General features: G+C 42.4%; 1 long non-coding RNA gene across 2 annotated transcripts in view; it reads right to left on the bottom strand.

Annotated features, from left to right (window-relative positions):
* Window positions 1-640: 640 nt before the first annotated feature.
* Window positions 641-27,778, bottom strand: part of LOC103097950 (uncharacterized) — an 81,145-nt gene continuing 54,007 nt past the window's right edge. Inside the window, exons 4-5 of one of the 2 annotated variants that reach the window (XR_001627852.2) lie at window positions 2,306-2,456; window positions 641-1,771 (exon numbers count right to left, since the gene is read on the bottom strand). This is a non-coding gene — a long non-coding RNA (uncharacterized LOC103097950). The remainder of the gene's footprint in view (window positions 1,772-2,305; window positions 2,457-27,778) is intronic. The other variant, XR_461595.3, reaches the window with a different exon arrangement.

Raw genomic sequence — 27,778 nt, 5'->3', positions numbered from 1 at the left:
AGCATTTATATGGGGCAGCTGGATGGAACAGTGACTAGAGCATCACCATCTACAATCAGGAAGGCCTGGAGTCAAGAAGACACCTCTTCCTGAGTTCAAATCTGCCCTCAAACACTTACTAGCTGTGTGACCCTGGGCAAGTGGTTTAATCCTGTTTGCCTCAGTTTCCTCATGCATAAAATGAGCCTGAGAAGGAAATGGCAAAACCCACTCCATTATCTTTGCCAAGAAAACCCCAGATGGGGTCACAGAGTCAGCCATAACTGAGATGACTGAACAACAACAAAAGATGACCTTTAAGAAAATGGCAAACCACTCCAGCATCTTTGCCCCAAATGGGGTCACTGAGTCAGACATGACTGAACAACAAAAACATTTATATAGTTTTTTAAGGTTTGCAAATTGCTTTACAAAAATTTCTATTTGGTTCTTCTAAAAAACCCTGGAGTTGGGTTCTATTACTATCCCCATTTTTAATTGAAAATTCTTATTTAATTAATTAATTTAGAATATTTTTCCATGGTTACATGATTCCTGTTCTTCCCCCCCCCCTCGGAACCCACTCGCAATTCCACTGGGTTTAATTATGTCCTTGTACTAGCCCCATTTTACAGATAAGGTAACTGAGACAGACAGTAAGTGATTTGCTTAAGATCATATAGCTATTAAGAGTCTAAGGCGGATTTCAAAATCAGGTGATCCACACTCAGGACCTGGTGCTCCACTAATATGACAAACATAGGAAGATTATTGTGGGCTGCAGTGGTCTGAGAAAGCTTTAAGGAATAGAAGGCTCGAGCTATGTCTTAAAGATTGGTTAGAATTTGTACAGATGGAGATGGGGTTGGTAAGAGCATTTCAGACATGATGAAGAGTATCTGCAAGGGGGCAGTGTGGTACAATGGATAGAGTATGGGGCTTAGAGTCAAGAAGATTCGAGTTCAAATCTAGCCTTAGCAATTTACTAATTGTATGACCCTGAGTAAGTCACTGAATCCTGTTTGCATGAAAAAAAAAGAGTATCTGCAAAATCATGATAAAAGGCATAGGACCTATAGGGGCTACTTCATTGTTATGTCTCCCAGGTACCTTGAACATGGTAGGCATTTTACAAATGCTACATAGAACGGTTGTTACAGTGCCAGGCTTGGAGTCAAGAAGATTCCTCTTCCTGAGTTCAGGTCTGACCTCAGACACTTATTAGCTGTGTGATCCTGGACAACTCACTTAATCCTTTTTGACTCAGTTTCCTCATCTGTAAAATGAGCCAGAGAAAGAAATGGCAGACTCCAGTATCTTTGCCAAAAACACCCTAAATGGGGTCATGAAGAATCAGACACGACTGAAAAATGACTGAACCCACTGAATTTAATTGTCCTATTCTTGTAGGAAGTTCACATGGGGGAGCAGAAATGCCCTACTTATGGGGAAGTATTCAGTAAACGTTCATTAATGAATGGGACCAGATTGTGAAGGAATTAGATTACTGGGCAAAGGAGTCTGAACTATATCCCACAGGCAGCAGAAGTCACTTTGAGCAGGCGAGGCAGAACAGAATTGGAGTCCTATGAAGAAGTAGATAATGTCTGCGGTCCTATTCAGCTGGAAATCTTTGACTCGGGCTTGAAGGGCTTTAGAAAGCCTAATCTGGAAGCTCTGGGCAGGATGGGCAGCAGGAGGAGGCTTGGAAGCAGGGATGAAGCCTCTTAGGAGGCTATTTTTAGTTTAGGTAAGAGGTAATGAGGCCTTGAATTGTTTGGTAACTGTGGAACTGGAAAAGAAAAAGATGAAAATGAGAAACATTATATTCCTAGTCTTCTTGAATAAAATCTTCTTGGTCGGTTAGCTCATCCATGTAAATATTCCCCTCAATAATATACATTCGGGGGCAGGTAGGTGCCTCAGAGAGCCAGGCCTGGAGACAGGAAGTCCTGGGTTCAAATCTGAACTCAGACACTTACTAGCTGAGTGACCCAGGGCAGATCACTTAACCCCCATTGCTTAGCCCTTATCACTCTTCTGTCTTGGAACAAATACTCTGTATCAATTCTAAGACAGAAGGCTTTTTTTTAAAAAAAGGTTACATTGTAACATAATACACAGATATATAACATCACAAGAAGAATATATGATTTTTGTCAGGGAGTAATTTGGGATCATTGTGAGCACAATTTCCCAAATGCAAACCTCTCTGCTCTTCTCCTATGCAAGTCTGAGTAGCTTATTTATTGTCCACGTACAGGATCTCTTCAAGATGTATCTAGTGATGAAACTAACTCAATGGTCTGCCCATCTAATTGCTTACCTACACAGCTGGCATTCTTCATCCACTTGGTGTTTCCTGTATGGATAGTTATCCTAGTAGCATTCTGGAGTTTGATGCAATTGGTGCTGTGTCAGCTGCAAACACAAGCACCCAAAGAACTTCATCCTCTTTAGGGTCTGCACTGAACAACCTGAATGATGGAGATTAATCTTTAACAAGCTGGTCTCCTTATTTTTGCTTCTTGTAATGTTGATAATTTAAAAATCGTTGAACAAAGTTATCTCTGGTTGCATCTGCCACAGAATATTGTGTGATCTTGATCTTTTAACTCAACTTAATCTTTTAACTCAAGCATTTATTGTCTACTACTAGCCAGGCACCATGTTAGGCACTGGAGAGACAAAGTTAAAAAAGGAGAGTCCCTGCCCTCCAGGAGCTGACATTCAATCACGGAAGATTGTGTGGGCGCATGCCCATGTGCTAGTTAGTACATGCAGTGACTTGTAGAGCAGAGAGAATGAGAGGCACACTTACAGAGTAAAGGTAAAAGACTTCAAGACAAATAAAAAGTATGTATGTGATATGCTATATATGTGAGTAAATATACCATATAGAATATGTATGATATGCTTTATATATAGTATATGTACATACTATGTAGTATTCATATATATATATGAATTTTTTTAAGTCCCTTATCTTGCATGTTAGAATCAGTACTGTGTATTGGTTCCAAAGCAGAAGAATGGTAAGGGCTAGGCAATTGGGGTTAAATGACTTGCCCAGAGTCCTACAGTTAGGAAGAATCTGAAGCCACATTTGAACCCAGGACCTCCTATCTCTAGGCCTGGCTCTCAAGCTGCTGAATAAAGAAATGCTATGCTCAAGCCTAGGCTGTAGGAGAATCATGTTGGCAGTTAAATGGAGGATGAACTGAGGAGGGGAAGAGACTTGGATCAGGGAGACCAATTTTGGAGGCTGTTGAAGTCGTTCTAAGTAAGAAGTGATGAGAGCTTTAATGAAGGTGGAGGCCATGTAAGTAGAGAAAAGGGGATGGATGGGAGAGAATTGTGGAATTACATTAGATAAGACTTGGCAATTAAATGAATATACTTTAAGAACATAGACTCAAAGAGCTAGAGTTAGCAAGGACCTCTGAGACCACCTAATCCAACCTCTCACCTCCTTTTAATAGCTAAGGAAGCCTAGACTCAGGGAGACTAGTGACTTGACCAAAGTAATATTAACAGTATCAGTAAGTAGGCTGAGGAAGAGGTAACCTTTCTTTTTAACCCTTGGCTTCTGTATTAGAATCGATACAAGTAAGTAGTGGTTCCAAGGCAGAAGAGTGGTAAGGGCTAGGCAATAAGGATTAAGTGACTTGCCCAGGGTCACACAGCTAGGAAGTGTCTGAGGTTAAATATGAACCCAGAACCCCTCAACTCCAGGTTTGACTCTCTTCTGAGCCACATAGCTTTCCCTAGGAAGAGACATCCCTAAAGAATTAAAAATGACTTAAAGCTTCCATATCTTGGTGATGGAAGAATGACTGAATGATTAAAATAACATCAATTAAGAACCAAGCCAGACTGTGTTAAGTTCTGGGGATACAAATACGATATGTCCTGCACTCAAGGAATTCACATACTAATTAGAGGGAAAACCATGGTTCAGTTGGAGGGCAGATGGAAAGGGCCATAAATGCTAAAGTTACAGTGGAGGGGCAGATGGCAAGGACCAGGAGTCCTTAGAGTATACCATCAGGACATCAGAAGATGGTGCCGAGGGGTTTGGTCTGGTGGACATTATTGTGGCTGAAAGTAAATTCCAGGATACTTTCTAACGAAGTGGCAAAGTAGATGGTAAGGTCTGGTTGTCTTCATCTCGCTGGGAAGCTTATGCAAGTGGTATGAGCAGCCATGTCCCTCTTCCCCCAAGGATACCCTGGATGGAGTCTGCAGAGGCCTGGATTCCTAGGAGAAGGGCATGGCGAACCCAAAGACAAGGTCATGATGATGATGTCCTCAACTGAAATAGGGAAATTTGAAAGAGAGCTGAGTTTTGGCAGAATGATAATGAGTTCTGATTGGGAGAAGGTAAATTTGAGATGATTATGGAATGTCTAATTTGAAATATCCAACAGAACATCAGTGATTTGGGAATGGAGTTCAAGAGAAATACTGGGGATGGACATATATAATATGTCATCATCTTCATGAGATGATAATTAACTCTAATTCCTTAAAAAGAAAAAAAAAGTTCTTTATTTCAAGGAGGCAGCTATGGATAGCTCAGCAGATAAAGCGACAGGTCTGGAGTCAGGAGGTCCTGGGTTCAAAAATGGCCTCAGACACTTCCTGGCTTTGTGACCCTGGGCATGTCACTTAACCCCAATTGCCTAGCCCTTATCACTCTTCTTAGAACCTATACTGGTATTGAATCCAAGACAGAAGTTAGGATTTTAAAAAGCATATTCTTTATTTCATTTTAGTCACACAACAGTTTTAGGAGGAAGAAATTGCAGGCATCATTATCCCCATTTTTGATACAAGCCTAGTAAGTATTTAGGGTGATATTTGAGCATCTCCTGACACCACATCCATTATATTACACTGTGTCTCACAATTTAGAGACATGAGACTTTTGAATATTCTACTAGACTTTGAACACTTTTGCTTTTTAATCCTAAACTATATTTTCTTTTTTTCAGTAATATATTTTCCCCAATTATGTATAGAAACAATTTTTAACTTACATTTTGTTTTTCAAATTCTCTCCCTCCCTCCCTGAGATGGTAAGCAATTGGATGTGTTATACATTTGCGATCAAGCAATACATATTTCCATAATCATCATGTTGTAGGAGAAGACATATATCACTAAAAAAAACCTCAGGAAAAATAAAGTGAAAAATGGTCTGCTTTGGTCTGCATTCAGCCTCCATCAGTTCTTTCTCTGGCGGGGCATAGCATTTTCCATCATGAGTTCTTTGCCAATGTCTTGGATCATTGTATTGTTGAGAATAGCTAAGTCATTTACGGCTGCTCATTGTACCATATTGATGTTACTGTGTACAATGTTCTCCTGCTGACCCGTATTTTCCAATCTATGTTTTTGCTACTCTTTCCTTTGCTCATTTTAGTACTGAAGTCACCAAAAATCAATGTATTTGTTTGCTTAGTAGATCTTGTCAATTTCTTAGAATTTCTCAACCCCATTATAATAGACTTTCTCGTTCTTATTTTATTTTTCCTCCATTATGTGTAAAAACAATTTTTAATATTTTTAAAAATTCTGAGTCCCCCATTCACTCCCTCCTTCCTTCCCCCTTCACTGAGATGGCAAGCAATCTGATAAAGATTTTACATAGGTGATCATGTAGATCATCATAGAATATGATATTTATAAAGCACCTAACACACCTAGCACATAGTAGGTGCTTAATACTGTTTATTCCCTTACCCCTCCATCTTCATCCTATGCCACAGATGTTGGCAATACATTGTGATTGTCTTCTCAGTGGTCTATTTGCTTTTACCTGTCAAGAGCCCTGCAAGGCATCCTATCAAAAGAGGTTTCTTGTTGCCTTTGGGCACACAGTGAAATGAACATGATAATGCCTTTATTTTCCTCTCCAGGGAGGACCTGAGAGCCATCTCTCCATTTAACTTCAATTTCTTTTTGTCTTCTACTATACATTAAGACTGCTAGGGTTCAGTTCTTCCAATATTATATCGACTCATTGTCTTTGGATAAGAACCTTACATTTAGAAGAGCAACAGATAAGTTAATGTTTATCAGCAGTAGCAGCTACCATCTGGCCTCAAAATGGTGTGATTCTTGGCACCTTCTGCCCAGTTTCCTATATTTTGGCCACCTCGCTGTAGTTTGTTTCATGGGTTGCCATGATCAAAGAATTCATAAGCCAAGGACCCAGACTACTAGTGGTGAGGTTTTATATGTTTTCTTAGGTTACTCTTTCAGGGAGCAGACTTATTCTGGGGCTAGGGCTATGTTCATGACCTTTCCCGAATGGCAGAACTTACCAGAGTTCATACTCTGCCATGACAGTTTTTGAGAATCCAGGATTCCTTCTTTACCAGGATGAGATATCAGAGTAGTATCCTTGTGGTTTTTGTGGACTTAGGTGAAAGATATTCAGAAAGAAGACTTGTTGGGCTACGGTGACTCATTAGTTGTATGGGTGGGGAGTAAAAAGGGAGCCCAAAGTGGGAGAAGAATGCTGTTGCTGAGTCATTTTTTCAGTCATGCCTGACTCTTTTGTGACTTTATTTTTTTTGGCAAAGATACTGGACTGTTTTGCCATTTCCTTTTCTAGCTCATTTTGTAGGTGAGGAAACTAAGGCAAACAAGTTCAAGTGACTTGCCTAGGATCTGAATAGTAAATTTCTGAATATCTGAAGTAAATATCTGAAGCTGGATTTGAACTCATGAAGATGTCTTCCTGATTCCAAGTCCAGTGTTCTATCCACGGCACCAGTGATCTTTCCTACTTAAGAGTTCAGTAATTTTCAATTTAGAGTATTGTCATTTAGTATTTTCAGTTGCATCTGATTTTTCATGACTCCATTTAGGGTGTTTTTGGCAAAGATACTGGAGTGTTTGGCATTTCCTTTTCCAGTTCATTTTACATATGGGGAAACTAAGCCAATAGTGTTAAGTGTCATGCCCAAGGTCACACAGTTAGTGTTTGAGACCAGATTTGAATTTAGGAAAACGAGTCTTCCTGATTCAGAGCCTAGTGCTCTATCCACTGTGCCATCTAGCCACCTTCAGAAGGATAGTTACCCTGAAAGAAATAGGAAATTCAGGAGAGGGAGTTGGCATTTGGTGGAAAGATGGTAAATGGATCTGGTTTTCAACAAGATGAATTTTAGCAAGACATCCAAGTGAAAATACCTAGATGGCAACTAGAGGTGTAGCCTGGAGCAAGGAAGAGAGGGATGCTGACACAGGGTTGGTATCCATCCTCATACTGGTTATAGTTGAAACTATATATGTAGAAGAGAATAAGGAGAGAAAGAAAAGCTGAGGATAAAATTTTAGGAAGACACAGACTTAGGGGGTGGGAAGAGGAGGAGTAAAGATACAGAAGATGTAGGAGAAATAGAGACACATAATGTCACTGGGTCCAAGGGAAGAGAGGGTTTCCAAAACAGAGTTTATCAATAGTGCCAAATATTGTTGAAAGATGAAAGCAACATTTTTTTTCTTACAACAGCCCTCCCAGGCAGAGATTTTGACCTCCCACTGACAGTGTGACAAGTAGGTAGGTCACAAATATTCATCTGCAAGATAAGGACTTTGGCCATTCCTAGGTAACCTTTGCAAGGCAACTAGGTGCCTCTGTAGATAGAGGACTGGGCTTGGAATCAGGATGCCTTATCTTTATAAGTTCAAATCCAGCCTCAAACACTTACTAGCTGTGGGTCCCTGGGCCCCTGTTTGTCTTAATTCTTCATTGGAAAAGGAAACAGCTAAGTTACTCCATTATTTTTGCCAAGAAAATCCCAAATTGGGATCACAAAGTGTCTGACACGACTAAACAATTGAAGAGCAACAAAAAATGACCTTTAAGGTTTCTTCTCATTCCAAAAACATGATCTTATGGTCCATTCTCCATACAAACAAATGAAACACAAAACAGTTAAGTGACTTTGCTCCTGTCACACAGCTAGTTTTGTTTTTTTGTGGTCGATATTGTTTTTGCAAAGCTCCATCCACTTCCAGTGTATCAGAACTTTCTCAAGGCCTCATCTCTTAGCCTTCAAACACAGCTCCACTCGTTCCCATCTACTCATCCCCTTGCCCATGGAGACATTTCTTGGTCTTAATGCCGTTGGGGAAAAGGAATGCCACAGTCTTCCCTGGGTCTCCTATTCCAAAGTGTCCTTTTCACTATTATGAATTCCTTCCTGGGGTCTAGCCTGAATCCCTCCAGCTACTCAATGGCCTTATGGGTTTGTTGTCAGCTGGGGAATCTCAAGTGGGGAAGAGAGAGGTGAGGGTTGCCAAAGATGAGTGAAGGAGCCACTTTGACCCATGATCCTCTAGGCTTCTTCAAGGGAACCCAACTCTTCTGGAGAGGATTATCACTCTGGGTAAAAGTGACTGCAGCTGCTGGGAATGTTATTGTTGCAAGAGGCTTACAGGAACATAGACACCCAACCCTGACGTGTCCCAACACAAAACCAGGAGAATAAGCAGAATTAACTCCCAGTTTTTAAGCCTCTCTATTGTTCTGCTTCCTGCTAAATACCTTTTTGGTTCCTCTGCCAAACCCCTCAAAGACCTAATCTAGGGCCCACCGAGCCTTGGTTGTCCTAACGGGTGTGGGCAAAAGAATAGTCAGAGGGAAGATGAAGGAAAGGGAGGAAAATATTCTTTGTTTTGTGGGGAGAGTGAAAGGGATACCAAGAGAAATTAAGGCTACTAAAAGCAAAAGATATCAATGAAAAGATCTTTAAAGTGAAGAGAGCAGCTTCCCCATCCCCCTTCCTCAGTATTCCCCCTATACTAACCCCTCCACACCAGTGTGGCTAATGTCACCACTCCTTTTCCTATTCCTTTCAGGGAAGAAAAGTGCAACCCTTTCCAGAAACCTGGATGGAGGTGATGCCTACACCACTACACATTTACACTGGCTTGAGGTCTCTCTCCATTTCTTAGCTGCCCATTAAGAGAGGAAAGGACCCTCCGCCTCAGTTGCCTCCTCTCCCTGGGATGAACAAGGAACAGGGTCAAGCAGGACAGGGGGAGATCCTGGTCCCTGAAAGTGTTAGCAGAATACAAAACAGAAAAAGCTGCCTCCTTGCCTCCCTCTGATGCCACATCCACCTCCCAGTGAAGGCTTTGGGGGGATACAGGAAGTGGATGGTTAGGAACGCCAAGAAATGGAAACCAATAGGAGCAACTAACAACTACTGGGAGGGGCAGGGGTCATTCGAATGGGGTAACTGAATTGGAGAAGCTGAACAGACTTCAGGAATCCAGACCTGGACAATGAAAGTTTATAAGAAGTGGTTCAAACACAGAGAAGGGTGGGAGAGACCAGTGGGGTTGATCCCTATGAACCCTTCATGATCAATCAGCACCTTTGCAGGCTTCTTACCAAATGCTAGGAAAAACTAGGGCAGGGGATTCCCTGCCTCCCCCTCCCCACCACTTCCCCCATCAAAGATGGTGAGTATATTAGACTCCATTCCAATTACTGGTTATTTAACTCCTTCTCCCACAGTTGTTATTGTTGTTTTAGCCTAGGCCCAATCCTGTGCCTTTCCACCAGGAAAGGAGCCTTTAAATAAGACTAATGTCCTGGGAGAGGGGGGTCGAGAAGCTAAGTGGCTCAGCAGATAAAATGCCAGGTCTGGAGTTGGGAGGACTTGGGTTCAAATCTAGCCTCAGATATTTCCTAATTGTGTGACCCTGGGCAAGTCATTTAACCCCCATTGTCTAGTCCTTGCTACTCTTCTTCCTTGGGACTGATTAGTATCTATTCTAAGACAGAAGGAAAGTGTTTTAAAAGAAAAACAATTAAAAGACAAATATCCTGGTGACTTCCAAGAACTTCAGGGACTCCAGAATCTCCCTCTGCCCTGCTTGACCTTGTCCCTTGTTCATTTTTGGGAGAGGAAGCAATGAGGGAAGAGGGAATGATGGACAGTTGACAAATGAATAAAGACCTCTTGAAATCAATGCAAATGGTGGTATAAATATCACCCCCATCCGGGTTCCTGGAGGGGTTTGCACATTTCTTTCCCAAAGAGGATTAAAGAAGAATTGCTTGTGTGCCCTGGAGAGGGGTGAGTGACATTAGGCAATGCTGTTGTGGAAGAGATTGCCATAAGGGGAATATTTAGGTAAAAGGATGGGAAAGTTGCTTACTTCACTTCAGGTAATCATATCAAGCCAGAGCTGGAAGGGACCACCTGAAAGTTCAGTTGATCCAACCTCCTATTTTTATAAATTAGGAAACTGAGCTTGTTGACTTGAGGACACCAAGGAATGAAATGACTTTGAACAAAACAAGGTCATATAATCTACTGATAAGTATTGATTACATATGAATTGTTTTAGGTAGTGTTGGGATCTAGGGATTCAAAAACTAAAATGAAATCAGCCATCACCCTGATGGAGCTTATATTCTATTGGAGTAGATAAACTTTACATAAGTAAGCAGATACAAATATATATATATGTATATATGTATATGTGTGTGTGTATACAATTACTACTAGGTAAATTTAAGAACATCTAAGTGGCTCAGGGGATCAAGGACTTGGAGTTAGAAAAACTCATCTTCCCGAGTTAAAATCTGGCCTCACTTACTAATTGTATAACCCTGAGTAAGTCATTTGACCCTGTTTGCCTCAGTTTCCTCATCTGTAAAATGAACTAGAGAAGGAAATGGCAAACCACTCCAGTATTTTTGCTATGAAAACCCCAAATGAGGTCACAAAGAATCAGACATGACTGGAACAATAACAAAATTTAAGGGGGGGGGGGAAATGACACTATTACTTGGGGCAAGGAGAGATCAGGAATGTAGAAGATGTTGCTTGAACTGAGGACAGAAAAACAAAGGATTCTAAGAAGTGAAATTTAGATGGGAAAACTGAAAGCAAAAGATTGGGAAATAATGACACTGAAGCAATGAACATGAGATTGGCCAGCCTTTGGGAAGTAGGGGAGGATCTGAAGAGATAGAAGGAGATAGAAGAACCTGACTTGATATGGACCATGGGATCTCAAAGAGTTGGAGATGATTGAATGGATAAACAATGACATTAAAGATCACCAGTGTAAAGGCTGGAGATGGGAGATATTATGTCTGTTGTACTCTTTTCCCTGTGTCACATTTGCCTTTCCAGAAGGTCTTTCGATGCAGAGAAAGCTTGGGAAAGCACATAGCTATCTCCTCCAACATATTAACCTGTTAACACAGAGATGTGGGAGCAGTCATGCTGGCATGAATACTCCCAGAGGCATATGTTGTATGCTCACAGGGTCACAAAAATGGAAATACACATGCTAACAGGAACAAGCTAGGTTTGCCTGATGAACATGCATAAAACCAGAGGACCTCTGTTCCCTCTTGAGCTCTTGCCCTCTCTTTGCCCTCTACCACTGGTCTCCATTCCCAATGGCTTTCTGTGCCCACTCCCCTCCCTGAGAATAGCTTGTTATTCCCTGCCCACCTGATCCTAATCCTTAACTTCCTATAGCCCCAGTCCCAGCCTTCCTCTTGCCCAGGAGGGTTTTCAGTGGGAGCAGTTGCTGATGATGTCAGTTGCTATTTTGAATTGGACAAAGTGGGAGGCAAAAAGAAGATGTCCCCACACTGTATGGAGAGAGCAGAGCTAAGATCGAGGGGAGGGGGAGGTGGGGCATTAGAACCAGGCATGTCTGACCAGGGAGGAACAGTGCCATAAGAAGAACAGGGAGGGTTGGAAGGCAGCAGGGCTCTGGCTAGGGCTTCACACACTCAGGCCAAGCCCAACAAGTTGCTATGCCAGACCAAACTAGCACAAAATGCAAAAGAAGAGGACCAAGAAAAAGGAACAAAGATGAAAGGAGCCACCAAGGATAAACAGACACTGAGATATGGAAGGGGAAAGGAATAATTATTTATGAAGCGCCTATTATATATGAAGTGCGAGGCATTATGCTAAATATTTGTTTTTTTAATTTTGTATTTTCTTTCTGAATTTATAAATCTTTATCTTGACAATTGGGATTAAATGACTTGTTCACAGTCACACAGCTAGCAAGTGTCTGAGGCCAGATTAGAACTCAGAACCTCCCACCTCTAGGCTTGGCTCTTGATCTACTGAGCCACTGAGCAGCGTCTGTGCTAAGGACTTTTTTTTACAACTATTGTCTCATTTGATTTTCCTAACAACTCTGAGAGAGAGGTGCTATTTATGATCCTGATTTTTAAAATGCAGAAATTGAGGCAAAGAGAAGCTAAGTGACTTGTTCAAGATCACATAGCTGATAAGTGTCTGAACCCATATTTGAACTTGTGCCTTCCTGAATCCAGACCCAGGGCTCTGTACTACCTAGCTGATACTAAGTAGATGCCTTGTAGAGAGATGTTCATGAAGGGGTAGATGGAAAATGGGGGTCAGGGCATTGTGTTCTGTCCACAGCAGCAGAGAACCACAAGAATGCCTCCTAGAGATGCACTGTTATCATTTCTTTTCTTTAAACCTCTACCTTCTGTTGTAGTATCAATTCTAAGCCAAAAGGGTGGTAAGGGCTAGGCAACTGGGATTAAGTGACTTGCCAAGCCTCATCTATCTGGGACATCTGAGGCCAGATTTGGACTCAGATCTCCAGGCCTAGCTCTCTATCCACTGTGCCACCTAGCTGTTCCTATGCTATAATTGCTAATATTGACTTGGAGCTCAGAGATACAGATCCATGTCCCCTCTCAGCTACGGTCTAGTTATATGACCATTGGCAAGTAATTTAAAATCTCTGAGCCTCAACTTCGTCATCTGCAAAATGGGGCTAATAATGCCTAGCTTCCAAAGTTCCCATGAGGAAAAAAGCTATTTTTCCAAATACAGAAATATGCAAAGTCAGTTCCCTCATTTGTGACTTTACAGCTGAGTCCCCTTGCCCAAGGGCAGTGAGTGGCAGGAGGCTGAGAGGAGAGCACTGGAGAATGTGAATGAGCTTAACAGAATTGTGTCAAGCTGGTGATCTCTGTGAGCTTCAACACTGGGGAAAAGACAGAGGCTCAAGAATCAACTCCCCTTTCATTCTAAGGTTTGCCAAAGCTTCTTAGTGACTCATCTGAAGTGACTTGTCCAAGGTCACGTAGGTTGTAAGTTCTAGAACCTCTGAGTCCAAAGCCAGTGATCTTCCCTCTGTTCTACAATGCTGCCACTGAGCTCGTGGACACAGGACAGACTGTTGGAGAGATAATACAGCCCCTTAGAATGAGGGCAGCAAGGGCCTACTAGACAGGCTGGAATCAGGGGGAGACGCGTGGAGGTTGCCCCTGAGTCAGCAGAGAAAAGTAGGCTCAGATAGTCATGGATCTCTAGCTGTAAGTGGCCTGAGAGGCCACTTTAGTTCAACCTCCTCACTTTACAGACAAGGAAACAGAGTCCTAGACAGCTAAGTTTCACATAGGTCCAAGGTCACCTAGATAGTGTCAGAGCTGGGCTTTGAACCCAGTTCCTCAAACTTTGAAATTCAAGTGCCTTTCAAAGAAAGAACGGGGGGGGGGGGGGGGGGGGGGGGGGAGTTAAAGATACAGGAGGGAGCTAAGCCTCATGGGTCTCTCTGGGACACCAGATAGCTTGGTAGAGTGTCATAACAGGAGATGAGGCTCCCATCTCAGCTTCATTACTGATTCCCTGTGTGACTTTGGCTGAGTCACTTCTCCTTTCCGGGGCTTAGTTGCCTAGTTGGTGAAATAAAGAAGCAGGACGAGATAATTCTAAATAAATAAATTCTCTGCCCTTGGGTCTACTGGGAACACTGGCATGGGAGTCTCAAGACCTGATGATCTTCAGCATATCATTCTGGGGCTCCATCTCTACAGCTAGAAAAAAAAACTGAGATTAAGTGATCTCTAAAGTCCCTCCCAGATCTACCATTCTCTGAGTCTGTCTGAATTAGCTGAACATGCCAGGACATAAAACAGAGAGAGCCAGACATCACTGAGCAAGCCCTGGACCCGGCTGAAGACAGGCGACACATCCCTATCTCAGAGTGGAGGGGAGAGAAGGGGGTTCCCTCTGGGGAGGGGATCTCAAGAGAGATAGGAAACGCCCCAGGAGGGCTGAGGCTAGGGAGAGAACTAGGCAGGGCCCTCTGCCCACATTCCTTCCTGCTCCAGCTCCCACAGGGGTCTCTTCCATCTGCCTAAGCCGGAAAGGAGAGGTTTCAGCTAGGAGGCAAATGCTTGGGGAGAGACTGGAGCCAGCCCTGAGGATTTAGCCTTCTGCCACTGGGCTCCTGGACTCAGGACAGCTTGTTGAAGGGATCACATGACCCCATGGAACAAGGGCCCACTGGGCAGGCTGGAGTGGGAGGAGTCACATGGAAGTTGTCCCTAGACCATCATTAGGATCAAACATCCTGCCAGCAGTCACTGTTTGGCTAAACTGGGGAGATAAAGAAAGAGGGGTGCTGCTCCCACGTGGTCAGGGAGACCTCCATTAGACTTGAAATCAGGAGATCTGAATTCAAATCCTTATTGGGGGGGCATCTAGGTGGCTTGGTAGATTGAGAGTCAGGCCTAGTGATGGGAGGTCTTGGGTTCAAATATGATCTCAGACACTTCCTAGCTGTGTGACCCTGGGCAAGTCACTTAACCCCTGTTGCCTAGCCCTTACACTCTTCTGCCTTGGAGCCAATACAATACTGATCCTAAGGGCTTAAAAAACAAACAAACAAAAGAATACTTATACCTCTTGCCTTATAAGCTGTTGTATAGAAACTGTTTTGTAAATAAGTTATTATTATTTTCAAATGGAGAGAACTGCTTCAGACGGAGGGAGAATGGAGGAGTTGGAAATTGGGAATTTATGTTCTGCACAGCTTTCCTTTCCAGATTCTTTTGGGCTCTTAGTCTCTGAGCCTCCACTCACAACCAAGGACAATTATTCCTCTCTCCTTTTCCCTCCTTATTACCCACCATAGAGATGAACAACAGAAGATCTCCAGAGAAGGATATCAGGCAGAGAGTACCAAGGGAGGAGCTGGGGAAGGAAGGAGGACTGAGGCCAAAATTCTATGATACAAGGAGGCTACTTATTGTCAGTCTCAGACCATCACATTACAGACAGACAGGAATATATCATCATCATCATCATCATCATCATCACACACACACCCCATTCCTACCTATCACAACCTCACTAAGAAAATCTGATCCTAAATTGTCTGTCAAAGATCTCCTTTCTGGGTAGCCAGGGAGTATAAGGGATAGAGTTCTGAACCTGGAATCAGAAAGACCTGGGTTCAGAATCCAACCTCAGACACTTAACTATGTGATGCTGGGCAAGTCACTTCTGTCTGCCTCAGTTTCTTCCACTGTAAAAAAGGGGTATGCTAATGGCACCTACCTCCCAGTGTTGTTGTGAGGCTCGAAATGCTATAGTATTTGTAAAGCACTTATTGTGGTATTTAGAACATGGTAGGGGCTTAATGAATGTTCATTCTTTGACCATCCTACTTCTGGGTGCATTGGAATCTGAGGATCTGAGCTCAAACTCTGAGTCTGCCACTTACTACCTGACCTTAAATATTAGTTAGCCTCTCTGGGTCTAACTTTTCTCATCTATAAAATGAAGGAACTGGACTTTATTCAAGATCTCTTCCAGTTTTAGTGCAGTGATGTGGGGATCTTCTGGATGTCCTGTTGGCATCTCTTACTCAACACATCAAAATGCAACTCATTATCTTCTCCCCTAAATTCATACCTCCTCCAAACTTAACCCTCTTTCTCCTGAGGGTACCACCATCTGTACAGCTCACAGATGAGTAAACTTGATTCTCCATTCTCCCTTGCCACCTCCTGTTCATTCCTGATGGTTCTAACCTCCTGCTTATATGACTGCTCCCCCTTTTTTTAACCCTTGTGTTCTGACTTAGAATTGATACTAATTATCAGTTCCAAGGCAGAATAATGGTAAGGATTAGGCAACTGAGATTAAGTGACTTACCCAAGGTCACACTGCTGGGAAGTATCTGAGATCAAATTTGAACTCAGGATCTCCCATCTGCAAGCCTGACTCTCTACCCACTGAGCTATGTAGCTACCCCAGTGACTGCCCCTTCTTAGCCATCTTTGCTGGATCTTCATCCAGGTCATAACTGTTAAGGGCAGGGATCCCACTGGGCTCCATCCTGGGACCTCTTCTCTTATCTCTCTCTACATTATTTTACTTGGTGATCTCATCAGCTCCCATGAATTCAATTATCATCTCTATGCAATGGAGTCTCAAATCTATTTCTCTAGCCCCAGCCTCTCTGCTGACCTTAAATCTCCAATCGCCAATTTCCTATCAAGCATCTCAATCTGGATGACCTGTAGACTTCTTAAACTCAGCATATCCAAAAACTGAACTCAGAATCTTCCCCCTACCCCAAATGCTCCGTTCTTTCAAATGTACTTATTACTATCTAGGGCAGCGCTATTTTCTGAGTCACCCAAGCTCAAAACCTCAGTGTCACTATCAACTCCTCTCTCTCTCTCTCTCTCTCTCTCTCTCTCTCTCTCTCTCTCTCTCTCTCTCTCTCTCTCTCTCTCTCTCTCTCTCTCTCTCTCTCACACCTGTCTAATCTATTGCCAAACGCTGTTGATTTTACCATTGTAAAATCTCTACACATTTCTACCTTCATAATATCTCCTATTGGTGTATGCTCTCTTTTCTCCTCTGACTGCTACCATCTTGGTACAGGCCCTCATCTCCTCACACCTGGACTATTGTAATAGCCTGCTGACTGGTCTGCTTGATACAAGTCTCTTCGTTCCAGTCTGTCTTCTATTCAGCCACCAAGGTGATGTTTCCTATACCTGTGGCTCTTGTAATTATGGCCTTGGGTCAGAGTTTGGTTGTGGACCAAGCAGTGGCTGTGAATATTTTTTATTGTGGTTATGGTTGTGACTGTGGAAATATGTGTAGTGGTTGACTGGAGTTGTGGATGTAGTCATTGCTGGTAGCTGTGGTTCCAGTTTTAGCTGCAGCTTTGAATATGACTATGGTTGAGGGTACCATAGTGTGTGTCATTGATGTCTGTGGGTAGAATTACATTCACAGTTAGCCTCCAACTTTCTTTTTTCTTTCCATTCCTCTTCCTTCCTTCCTTCCTTCCTTCCTTCCTTCCTTCCTTCCTTCCTTCCTTCCTTCTTCCTTCCTTCCTTCCTTCCTTCCTTTCTTTCCTCTTTCCCCTTTCCTTTCCTTTCCTTTCCTTTCCTTTCCTTTCCTTTCCTTTCCTTTCCTTTCCTTTCCTTTCCTTTCCTTTCCTTTCCTTTCCTTTCCTTCTTTCCATCAATACTGTGAATTGGTTCCAAGGCAAAAGAATCATAAGGGCTAGTCAGTGGGGATTAAGTGATTTACCCAAGGTCCCCCAGCTAGAAAATATTTCAGGTCAAATTTGAACCCAGGACCTTCTGTCTCTAGGTTTGGCTCTCAATCCACTAAGCCACCTAACTACTCCACCCCACAACTAGCTTTCCAAAATGATAGCAAAATCCCCAAATCTAGAGTCATGTGTGCAACCAACCTATGCCAAGAGAAGGCCCCTGACTGTGGGGTATCTAACCCCTTTGTAAAAGACCAGTATTCCCCAGAATCATCACCTTCCATTCCTTTCCTAGTAAGGGCTCAGGAGCAGAATAGTTCAAGGACTACTGGGGAGAATGGAGTGGGTAGTGGGATAAGTCCAGAGGTTCTGAGTGAGAACAGAAAATTCACCTTAAATGGGAGAGAGAAACAGAGAGTGAGACAGAGACAGAGAGAGGCAGAGAAAAAGACAGACAGAGAAAGACAGAGAGACAGAAACAGACAGAGACAGAGAGAGCACAGAGAGCTCCTGAATTGCAGGAATGCTGACCAGCATGTGTGGCACAGGGATGGGGGTGGGGGGAAGCAGGTCTCCAAAGGGTTTGGGTTGGGCCCTGCCAGGACACAGGGGATATTGATGAGATTTCTGTTGAGAAGTGACAAAGCTTGTGGGGATGTCGTAATGAAGACAGATGATCCTGAGCCCAGCTCTGATCTTCATGCAGGAGGAGCAAGATTCATAACCCAGGCACCACCCCACCAAGCAGCTGCTATCCCCTCTCCCCAAAGCTCTTTCCCTTTTCCCTCTCCTTAGACTTCCTCCTTATACTTCCCCTTCTCTTTCTATGACTTCCTTCCTTCTCTCTGCACTTTTCCTCTCCTCATCTTTCCATCCTTCCTGCCTCTCATTCCCCTCCTTTTCTTCTATCACTTTCATGTCCACCCCACCCTGATCTGTCTCTCTTTCTCTCTCCAAGCTTTCAGTTCCTTCTTTTTCCTTCTGTTTCCCTCACACCCTCCTTCCCTCCCTCCCTTTATTTTTCATTTTCTTTTCTGAGGTGGTGATTTCCCCAGTTCAACATGATGCCTTTCCCTGGGGGGTTTCCTGGCCTATGGGGGAGGCAGGTCTGGGAGGGAAACAGTCCTGGAAAAAGCCTGAACAGCAGCCAGCTCCCATTAATCAGTCAAGAATTATTGAGTAAACAGCTAATAATGGAAAGGCACGAGTCTGGACCCATGCACTGATCTGATTCGGAAAAGGGACTGGGGGTGAAGGGGGGGGGACGAGTAGAACCACATACAAATAATGAATATTTATGTGCATCAAAACGGAACACTATTGAAGGGACCAGATACTGTAATTATCTCTAAAGGAGGGGAGAGTTCCATGGGAGAAAAGCGAGGCGAGGCAAATGGATGAAATCAGTTAAACATGCAGAATTCATGAGCTTGGTGAATTAAAAACCTTAAGTAAGAATCACAGAATCGCTGCGTTTGAGAGTAGGGCGAGATATCAGTGACCATCCAGCCCAACCTCTTCACAAGAGGAATCCCTTGTATGATATCACCAATTAGAGGGAAACTATCGCTTAAAATATCTTTAAAAGACAGATATGGTAAAATGTAAACTCTTGGAAAGGAAGAATTGTTTCATTTTTGTCTTTGTGTTCTCAATGCCCAGTACAGTGTCTGAAACAGAGTAACAAATTGAAAATGACTGTTCATCCATTCATCAATCAAGAAAGTATTTCATTAAGAATCTACCAGCACAGTGGATAGAGCATCAGGCCTGGAGTCGAGCGGTTCTGGGTTCAAATGTGACCTTAGACACTTCTTAGCTAGGTGATCCTGGACAAATCATTTAACCTTGATTGCTTAGCCTTTACTGCTCTTCTGTCTCAAGACAGAAGGTAAGTGTTTAAAAACAAAAACAAAAAAAGATGTCTATAGGACATGTTCAATCAGCAGTCGGAGATGGGTGACTGGAACTTAGCAGAGGTTAAGTGAACTGTACAGAGTAACTTAGTTAAGGTTTGAATGTACCCCTTTCTGACTTGAATGCATCATTTCCAATTTTGAATTGACTTGAATTCTACTCTTCCTTCCGGGCCATCTACTTTGTGATGTCTTCCAGAATTGCTCCAGCCCATACCAAACCCCTCCTCCCTGAATTCCCAAAGTACTTAAAGCATCATGTGGTTTCTTTATTTCTTCTCCCATTGCTCCATTTTGTCAGTTTGGTCATCCTAGGTAGAGTGTGAGCCTATGGAGGGTAAGAACCATGGCTAGACTTCTGAATTTCCCAAAGTGTCTACAATGGGAACCTCAGAAGGACTCCATAAATATTTCTGTTAGAATGTTTTCAAGTTACCTGGATGTGATCAAGAGTTATAAACCTGGGATTTATTAATTAAAAAATGTTTTTGCCAATTATATTTCAATATAATTGGCTTCCTACACTTTTTTTAATACGTTAAAATTATATCCACCACAGGGGCAACTAAGTGGCTCAGTGGATTAAGAGCCAGGCCTCGAGATAGGAGATCCTGGATTCAAATTTGTCCTCACTCACTTCCCAGCTGGGTGACCCTGAGCAAGTCACTTAATTCACCCCATGCCCTTACTGCTCTTCTGCCTTGGAAACAATACATAGTTTTGATTCTAAGGCAGCAGGTAGGGGTTTTTGTATTTTTTTAAAGCATATTCATTGACTATGAATTAACACAACCATTCTGAAGAGCTATATGGAACCATCCTGAAAGGATCATCAAACTATGCATAACCTTTTAACCAGCAATACCACTATTGGGTCTGTATACCAAAGAGATCGAGACAAGGGAAAAGGACTTTCCCATACCACAATATTTTAGCACTTCTCTTCATAGTGGCAAAGACTTAGAAACCAAGGGATTGTCTATCACTTGGGGAATGACTGAATGAATTGTAGAACATAGTTGTAATGGAATACTATTTCTTTTTAAACCCTTACCCTCTATCTTAAAATCAGTACCAAGTTTCAGGTCCAAGGTGGTAAGGGCTAGGCAATGGAGGTTAAGTGACTTGCCCAGGGTCACACAGCTAGGAAATATTTGAGGCCAAATTTGAACCCAGGACCTCCCATCTCTGGGCTTGGCTCTCAGTCTACTGAGCCATCTAGCTGCCTCATTAATGAAATACTATTGCACTATAAGAAATGATGAATAGGCTGAGTTCAGAAAAACTTGGAAAGACTTATATGAACTGATGCAAAGTAAAGTGAGCAGAACCAGTAGAACACTGCATATGGAAACAGAAATATTATACGTTGATCAACAGTAAAGGATTAAAACATTATTAACAAAGCAAATTCCCCAGATCCCCACAAGGGACTCAGGATGAAAAATGGTATCCACAGCCAAAGAGGGAACTGATAGAGTCTGACTGAAGATTAAAACATTCTATCTTCCACTTTATTTCTTTTGTGAATTTTTTCTATTAGGATGTCACTATTGGAAGGGACCAACCTCATAGACCCATCTAGTCCAACTGGTTCATTTTACAAATAGGAAAATCCAAGGTCAAAGCCAGGAAATGCCCTATTCATGATCATACAGTTTAAGGAACTGGAATTCAAACCCAGGTCTTTGGGCTTCACTTAATCTCTCTAAGTTTTGGTTTCCTTCCTTGCAAAATAAGTATTTTTTTAGTGTCCCCTTATCCCACATAGAGGTGTGTAAAAGTACTTTGGAATTGATACATACTACATAAATGTAGTTATTATTATTTCTCATTACCAGTCTCTGAAATGTCACTGTTATGTTACTATAGAGTCACAGGACCTGGAACCAAATCTCACTTCTAACACTTCTTACCTGTGTGTCTTTTGGGTCACCTCCCTGGGCCTCAGTTTCTTCATCTATTAAAATAGGATGATACAGGTACTTTTTTATCTCATAGTTTTGTTTTGAGGGAAGAGTTCTGAAAACCTGGGAAGTGCTTTGGAAATGTGTATGGCTGATTTTAGATTTGGGGCCAGAATTGTGATTTCATGGGCATCATTGCTTTTAATTTTAGAGAGGTGCCTGAGCGTGCTGAAGGTTTAAGTGACTTGGCCAGAGGTAGGGCCTGACCCTAGGTCTTCCTGACTCTGAAGCTAGCTTTCTATTTACTGTAGCACCCTATGGATAGTAGTAGATATAGAGAAAGGAAGGAAAAGGAAATGAGCATTAAAGTGCCATGCACTGTGCTAAACACTTTGCAAATATTATTTAATCCTTACAATGACTCTGAGAAGTAGTGCTGGTTTTATCCCCATCTTATAGTTTAGGAAACTGAGACAAACAGGATTAAGTGACTTGCCCAAGGTCACACAGCTAGAAAATATTCAGATAAGAATTCCTGACTTCAAGCCCAAGATTCTATCCACAGAGACATCTAGTTGCCTCTAGGACAGAGATGGGATCTGTGAGTTTATTGGTATAGAAAACTCCCTTTACCGATGCCAGTTGTCACCTTCTCTGCAAATAAGTCTTAGTTAGTTGCTTATAGCTCTCAAGGGTTAAGTGACTTGGCAACCTCTCTGTTCTCCCCCACTAAACTTCCCTCCTTCTCATCCTCCTCTTTTTTTTTTCATTCACTTCCCCCTCTCCCTCCTCTAAGCTCTCCCAACATTTTAGATTTCTCTTCTGCACTCATCATACTCTAATTTGTCTTGTAGTAATTTCTATGCCCTGTCTTATTACTCTGCCACAGTTGGAAGGGCCCTTAGGGCTCATCTGGTCCACCCCTTTCACTTGACAAAGGAGGAAACTGAGGCCCCTTCTGACAGAACTGAGTCCCTTCCCTTAAGCTAGGGTGATCTGTGTTTTTAGTGTTCCAGCTGCCACCTCCTCTCTCAGTTCCACTGAGAAATAAGATCTGGTTTCTCTTTCCCCTGCTCAGCCAGCAGGCTCCCAACTTCATCCCAACTCATCAGATTTTCAGGGCCCGAGGGTGTCAGTGTAGCTGGAAAATGATGAGAAAGAGAGCAGAGACACCGATTTCCCTGCATTCGGCCATACTTGTAAACCTCCTGGGGCCAATTGCATTTTTAAAAAGAGAAATAAAAAATCAGAGCAAATCCGAAAACAACATTTTTTGGCTTCCCACCTAAATCCAAAATCCTCCCATGGGCAATACTGGGGGCTGTGCCAATGAGGAAAGGAGAAACCATTTGAGGACTGACTGGCCGGGGAAGAGAACTAAAAGGGCTCATTCTGGTCCAGCAACAACACTCCTTCTCCCCATCTAAAACTTTGAGTGGGCCAGGATGGTATGAAGTGCTGTGACTGAATTCATCATTGAGCAGTTAATTTATTTCTATGTTAATAAGAAGGACTATAAATAGAGTCAACTATTCCCAGAAGGGAAACAGGGGAGCTTCCCGGTTTAGTCAATAATAGCTGATGTTTACATGATACTTTACAAAGCCCTTGATAAACCTGGCTTCATTTGAGCCTCAGAACAACTCTGGGAGGTAGGTGCTATTAATGGTCTCATTTTACAGATGAGGAAACTGAGGCTCAGAAAGGTCCAACTGGACTGGCTTTCTATTTCCTTTTCCAGCTCATTTTACAGATGAGGAAACTGAGGCTCAGAAAAGTCAAATTGAATTGCTTTGCTATTTCCTTCTCCATCTCATTTTATAGATGAGGAAACTGAGGCAAACAGGCATAAATGACTTATCCAGAATTGGAACTGAGTTCTCATTTGATTCCAAGTCTAGGGATCTTTTCACCTTTCTAACTGAACTCCAGGGAAGCTACAGATAACTCCTAGAGAAGAGGGAGATGGAAATTCAGTACATGTATAGAAAGAGTTCTTTTTGCTTGGCATGGGGCAGGGAAAGACTCACCCAGGCCACATTAGAGATTCCAATGAGTGATGGGTACTAGAATTTTCTAGTTGGAAGGGATGAAGAATGGGCTTACTGTCCCATCCTGTAACCCCAGTACCTAGAGGGTAACAGGAGAGAGCATCTTCGAAGGCTTGCTTCTGCTTTGCAGGTGTCAGTCTCCTTTTTCTTTGGGGGCCACAGGAGAAGCAGGAGTGTGACAATACCACAAGAGCAGAGCTAAGGAAGCAAAGCCAGTGGGCTATATTCTTTAGTACTTGCCTTTGAAATGAGAGTACCCTCCCCTAGGTCTAGTTCAGATCCTGTGTCCCTTCTTCTTTTTCCATCCCTATTCTCTCCCCACTTCCAACTGGGAATTCAGTTCTCTCCTCTGTGCCTGAGGTAGGTAAGTGATGAAGTGGACAAAGCCCTGGCTCTGGAGTCAAGAAGACCAGAGTTCAAATCCTGCCTCAGACCCTTACTAGCTCTATGATACAGGGCAAGTCACTTTACCCCTGTTTGCCTCAGTTTCCTTGACTTATAAAATGAGAATAATAATAATAGCCACTAACAGAGGCAGCTAGGTGGCTCAGTAAATAGAGAGCCAGATCCTGAGGTCCTGAGTTTGAATGTGACCTCAGGCACTTCCTAGCTATGTGACCCTGGGCATTTAACCCCCTTGCCTAGCCTTTACTGCTCTTCAGTCTTAGAACCAATACATAGCATTGATTCTGAGATGGAAGGTAAGGGTTTAAAATAATAATAATAGGGGGAAGCTGGGAAGCTAAGTGAATTGAGGGCCAGGCCTAGAGATGGGAGGTCCTAGGTTCAAACCTGGCCTCAGATACTTCCCAGCTGTGTGACCCTGGGCAAGTCACTTGACCCCCATTGCCTAGCCCTTGCCACTCTTCTGCCTTGGAGCCAATACAAAGTACTGACCCCAAGACAGAAGGTAAGGGTTATGAAAAAAAAATAAAATAAAAAATAAAACAATAATAATAGCACCTACTTTCTAGGTTATTGTGAGTATCAAAGAAGATGATTTTTATAAAATGCTTAGCACAGTGCCTGGAACCCAGTAGGCTTATCTCTTCCCTTATGACAGAGCTTTATCTGACTATATGAAAGAATTTTTTATCACAAGGAACTCCCAGCTAGAGAATCCCTTTTGCCAACAGACATCCCAACAAGTCTATAACCAAAGCAAGTTCTAGGAAGTTGCCTGAGACACCTAGAAGCTAAGTGACTTACCCAGGATCACACAAGCTTGTTGTTGTGTTATTTTCAGTTGTGTCTTACTCTTCATGAGAAGTTTTCTTGACCAAGATACTGGACTGGTTTGCTATTTCTTTCTCCAGCTCATTTTACAGGTGAGGAAACTAAGGCAAACAGGGTTAGGTGACTTGCCCAGGGTCACATAAACTGGTAAGTGCCAAAAGTGGGATTGAAATCTATGATTTACTGAATTCAAGCTTAGCTCTTTATGTACTACAGCAAGCTGGCTCTCTTTTTAGAGTTATGAAAAAGAAATCCTAGGACTGGATGAAGCCCCAAGGCACAATCTAATAATACATTTTAAATCTAATAATAAAATAATAAATCTAATAATAAAAACGTCCAACCTCCTCATTTTTTAGAAGAAACTGAAGCTTGGAGGGAAAAAAAAGTGACTTGGCCAGTCATGGTAGTAAGAACAGCTTTGGACTTGAATCCAGGGCCATTGATTTCCAATCTAGGTTTCTTTGCAATGCACGAGGAAACTTCTGGTTTTACTTAATACATCAATTTTAATTGGTATGGCTGTTAAAAGCATAATAAATGGGAAGTCACGGGAGAAACTAGATGACTGGATAGAGAGGCAGGCCTGGAATCAGGAGGTCCTGGGTTCAAATCCGATCTCAGACACTTCCTAGCTGTGTAACCCTGGGCAAGTCACTTAATCCCGTTTGCCTAGTCCTTACTGCTCTTCTGTCCTAAAGTTATGAGAACAGAAATCAAGGTTTAAAAAAAAGTGAGAGCAATTAAAAAGGCTAAGGAAAGGAAAGAGGATGGGCTATTCCCCAGACTGGGCTCAGTACCCAAGGCAAGGTATGTGTCTAAAAATTGTATCCTTAGAGGCTAGCCCAGTGTTCTACCTATAGCAAAGCTTCAGAAAAATTGTTGAAGGTAATAGCATTAATAATAGCTAAGATTTTTTAATATAGTCTTTTATGATTCCCAGGCATCTTATATACACCATTTTATTGAACTCTCCCATCAGCTCTGAAGGAGATGCTGTTATTATCCCCATTTCACAGATGAGGGTCTGATGCTGAAAGAGGTTATATATTCACACAACAGTAGTTGTCTATCCAGTAAGTAATTTGCATATGTCTTATAGAGTTGTATAATTTGGAGTTAAAGGGGATCATCTAATGATTTGCCCAATATCACAAAGCTAAGATTGAAGTCTTTTCCAAAACAAAAGCAAAAACAAAAAACCCTTCCCTTCCCTCTTAGAATCAATACTATGTATTGGTTCCAAGGTAGACGAACAGTAAGGGCTGGGCAATGGAGGTTAAGTGACTTGCCCAGGGTCTCATGGAAATGGGAATAAAGTCTTGGTCCTTTGACTCCAAAGCCAGGGTTCTTTCTACCCCAGAATATTGTCCCTATATCCCAGCTTTGCTTTCCATAGTCAAATGATCATTTCTTCTTGGGTAGAAACCAGCTGGACCCTCTTCTCTTCTCTATTCCCTTAACATTGGTAATTTCTCTCATCAGGTCCCATAACTTCATTTTTTTGCTCTAGATCCATCCCTAGTTTTCCTCTGAGCCCTAGACATACAGCATCAACTGTCTACGGAACATTTTTGACCAGATGTCCATGTTGTTCAGTTGAGTCTGAATTTTCATGACTCTGGGGATCATCCTTGTCCATGGGGTTTTCTTGGCAAAGATACTGCAGTAGTTTGCCATTTTCTCCTCCTCTTCCTTCTTCTTCAAAAAGCTTACCTTCCATCTTAAAACTGATACTGAGTATTGGTTCTAAGGCAGAAGAGCAGTAAGGGTTAGGCAATAGGGGTTGTGACTTGCCCAGGGTCACACAGCTAGGAAGTGTCAGAGGCCAGATTTAAACTTGGATTTTCCTGACTTCAGGTCCAATTCTCTGTCCACTGAGCCACCAAGCTCTGCTGTCTGCTGTGTTCCATTGTTGTTGTTGTTCAGGCATTTTTCAGTTGCGTCTGACACCTTCATCACCCTATTAGGGGTTTTCTTGGCAAAGATACTGGAGTGGTTTGTTATTTCCTTCTGCAATTCATTTTATAGATGAGGAAACTGAGGCAAATAGAGTTACATGACTGGCTCAGGTCACACAGTTAATAAGAGCCTAGAGCTGGATTTGAACTCAGAAAGAGGAGTCTTCCTTACTCCAGATTTGTCACTCTATCTCTTGTGCCACCTGTGTTCCACTGACATCTCCAAGTCCACATGGGTAAAAGAGAACTCATGATCTTATCCCTAAAACATAATCTCTGTGCCCTGCAGGTCCCACAAACTTCCCTAATTTCTATTGAGGCTGCCACCATCTTTCTAAGCAGTTAGGCAATGCTATGGACAAAGTCCTGGGCCTGGAGTCAAGAAAACCCAAATTCAAATCTGTCCTAAGACATTTGCTAGCTATGTGACCTTGGGCAAGTCACTTAACCTTTATTTGCCTTGGTTTCCTCATCTGTAAAAAAGGGGGTAATAATAGTATTTACCTCCCAGTATTGTGAGGCAATTAAATGAGACAATAATTAATGATACTAAAGCACTTAGTACATAGTAAGTGCTATATGTTAGCTATTATTATCTAATTAGCTCATGTTAGCTATCATCAGTCACTCAGGTTCAAAATCTTGTAGTCATCCCTGATGCTTCACACTCTCTCATATAATGTATGCAAAATTACCAAATTTCATTTCTATCTCTACATCTCTCACATCAGTCTCTTCCTCTCTAATCATATAACTCCAATACAAGACCCTAATCACCTTTCAACTGGAGTATTACAATAACTTCTCCATGCTTTAAGTCCCTTCCCTCCCCCATCCTTCTTCCACACTGTTGCCAAAGTGATTTTCTTAAAACACAGATTTGATCAGGTCGCTGCTCTGCTCAATAATCTTCAGTGGCTCCCTATGGCCTCTAAGATCAAGTACAAAGTTCTCTTTGTGGCATTTAAAGTCTTAGAAACTTGGTTCCAACCTACCTTTCCTGTCCTCTTAGACATTATTATCCTTCATATCTTCTATAGTCCAGACAAACCAGCCATCTCACAGTTCCTTAACAAACACTGCTCAGTCTTGCATCCTGTCCTCTTTCATGCCTGGAGTGAACTTTTTCTCATTCCTGCTTCTTGGAATCTTTAGTTTCCTTCCAAGCTCAGCTCAGGTACCACCTACTACATGAGGGGCTTTCCAGATCTTCCCCACTAGGACTGCTTCCTGCCCACAAAACTGCTTTGTATTTATTTTGTATATGGAAAATATAAACTGCCTGCCCATAGTGTTTCCCCTAATAGAATCCAATTTCCTTGAGGCTAGTGACTATTTCATTTTTGCCTACCATATCACCTGGCATAAGG

Source organism: Monodelphis domestica, chromosome 2 (assembly GCF_027887165.1).
Source record: "Monodelphis domestica isolate mMonDom1 chromosome 2, mMonDom1.pri, whole genome shotgun sequence".
Lineage (NCBI taxonomy): Eukaryota > Metazoa > Chordata > Mammalia > Didelphimorphia > Didelphidae > Monodelphis > Monodelphis domestica.
Note: the sequence above shows the minus strand (reverse complement) of the source record. Positions and strands in the feature narration are given on the sequence as shown.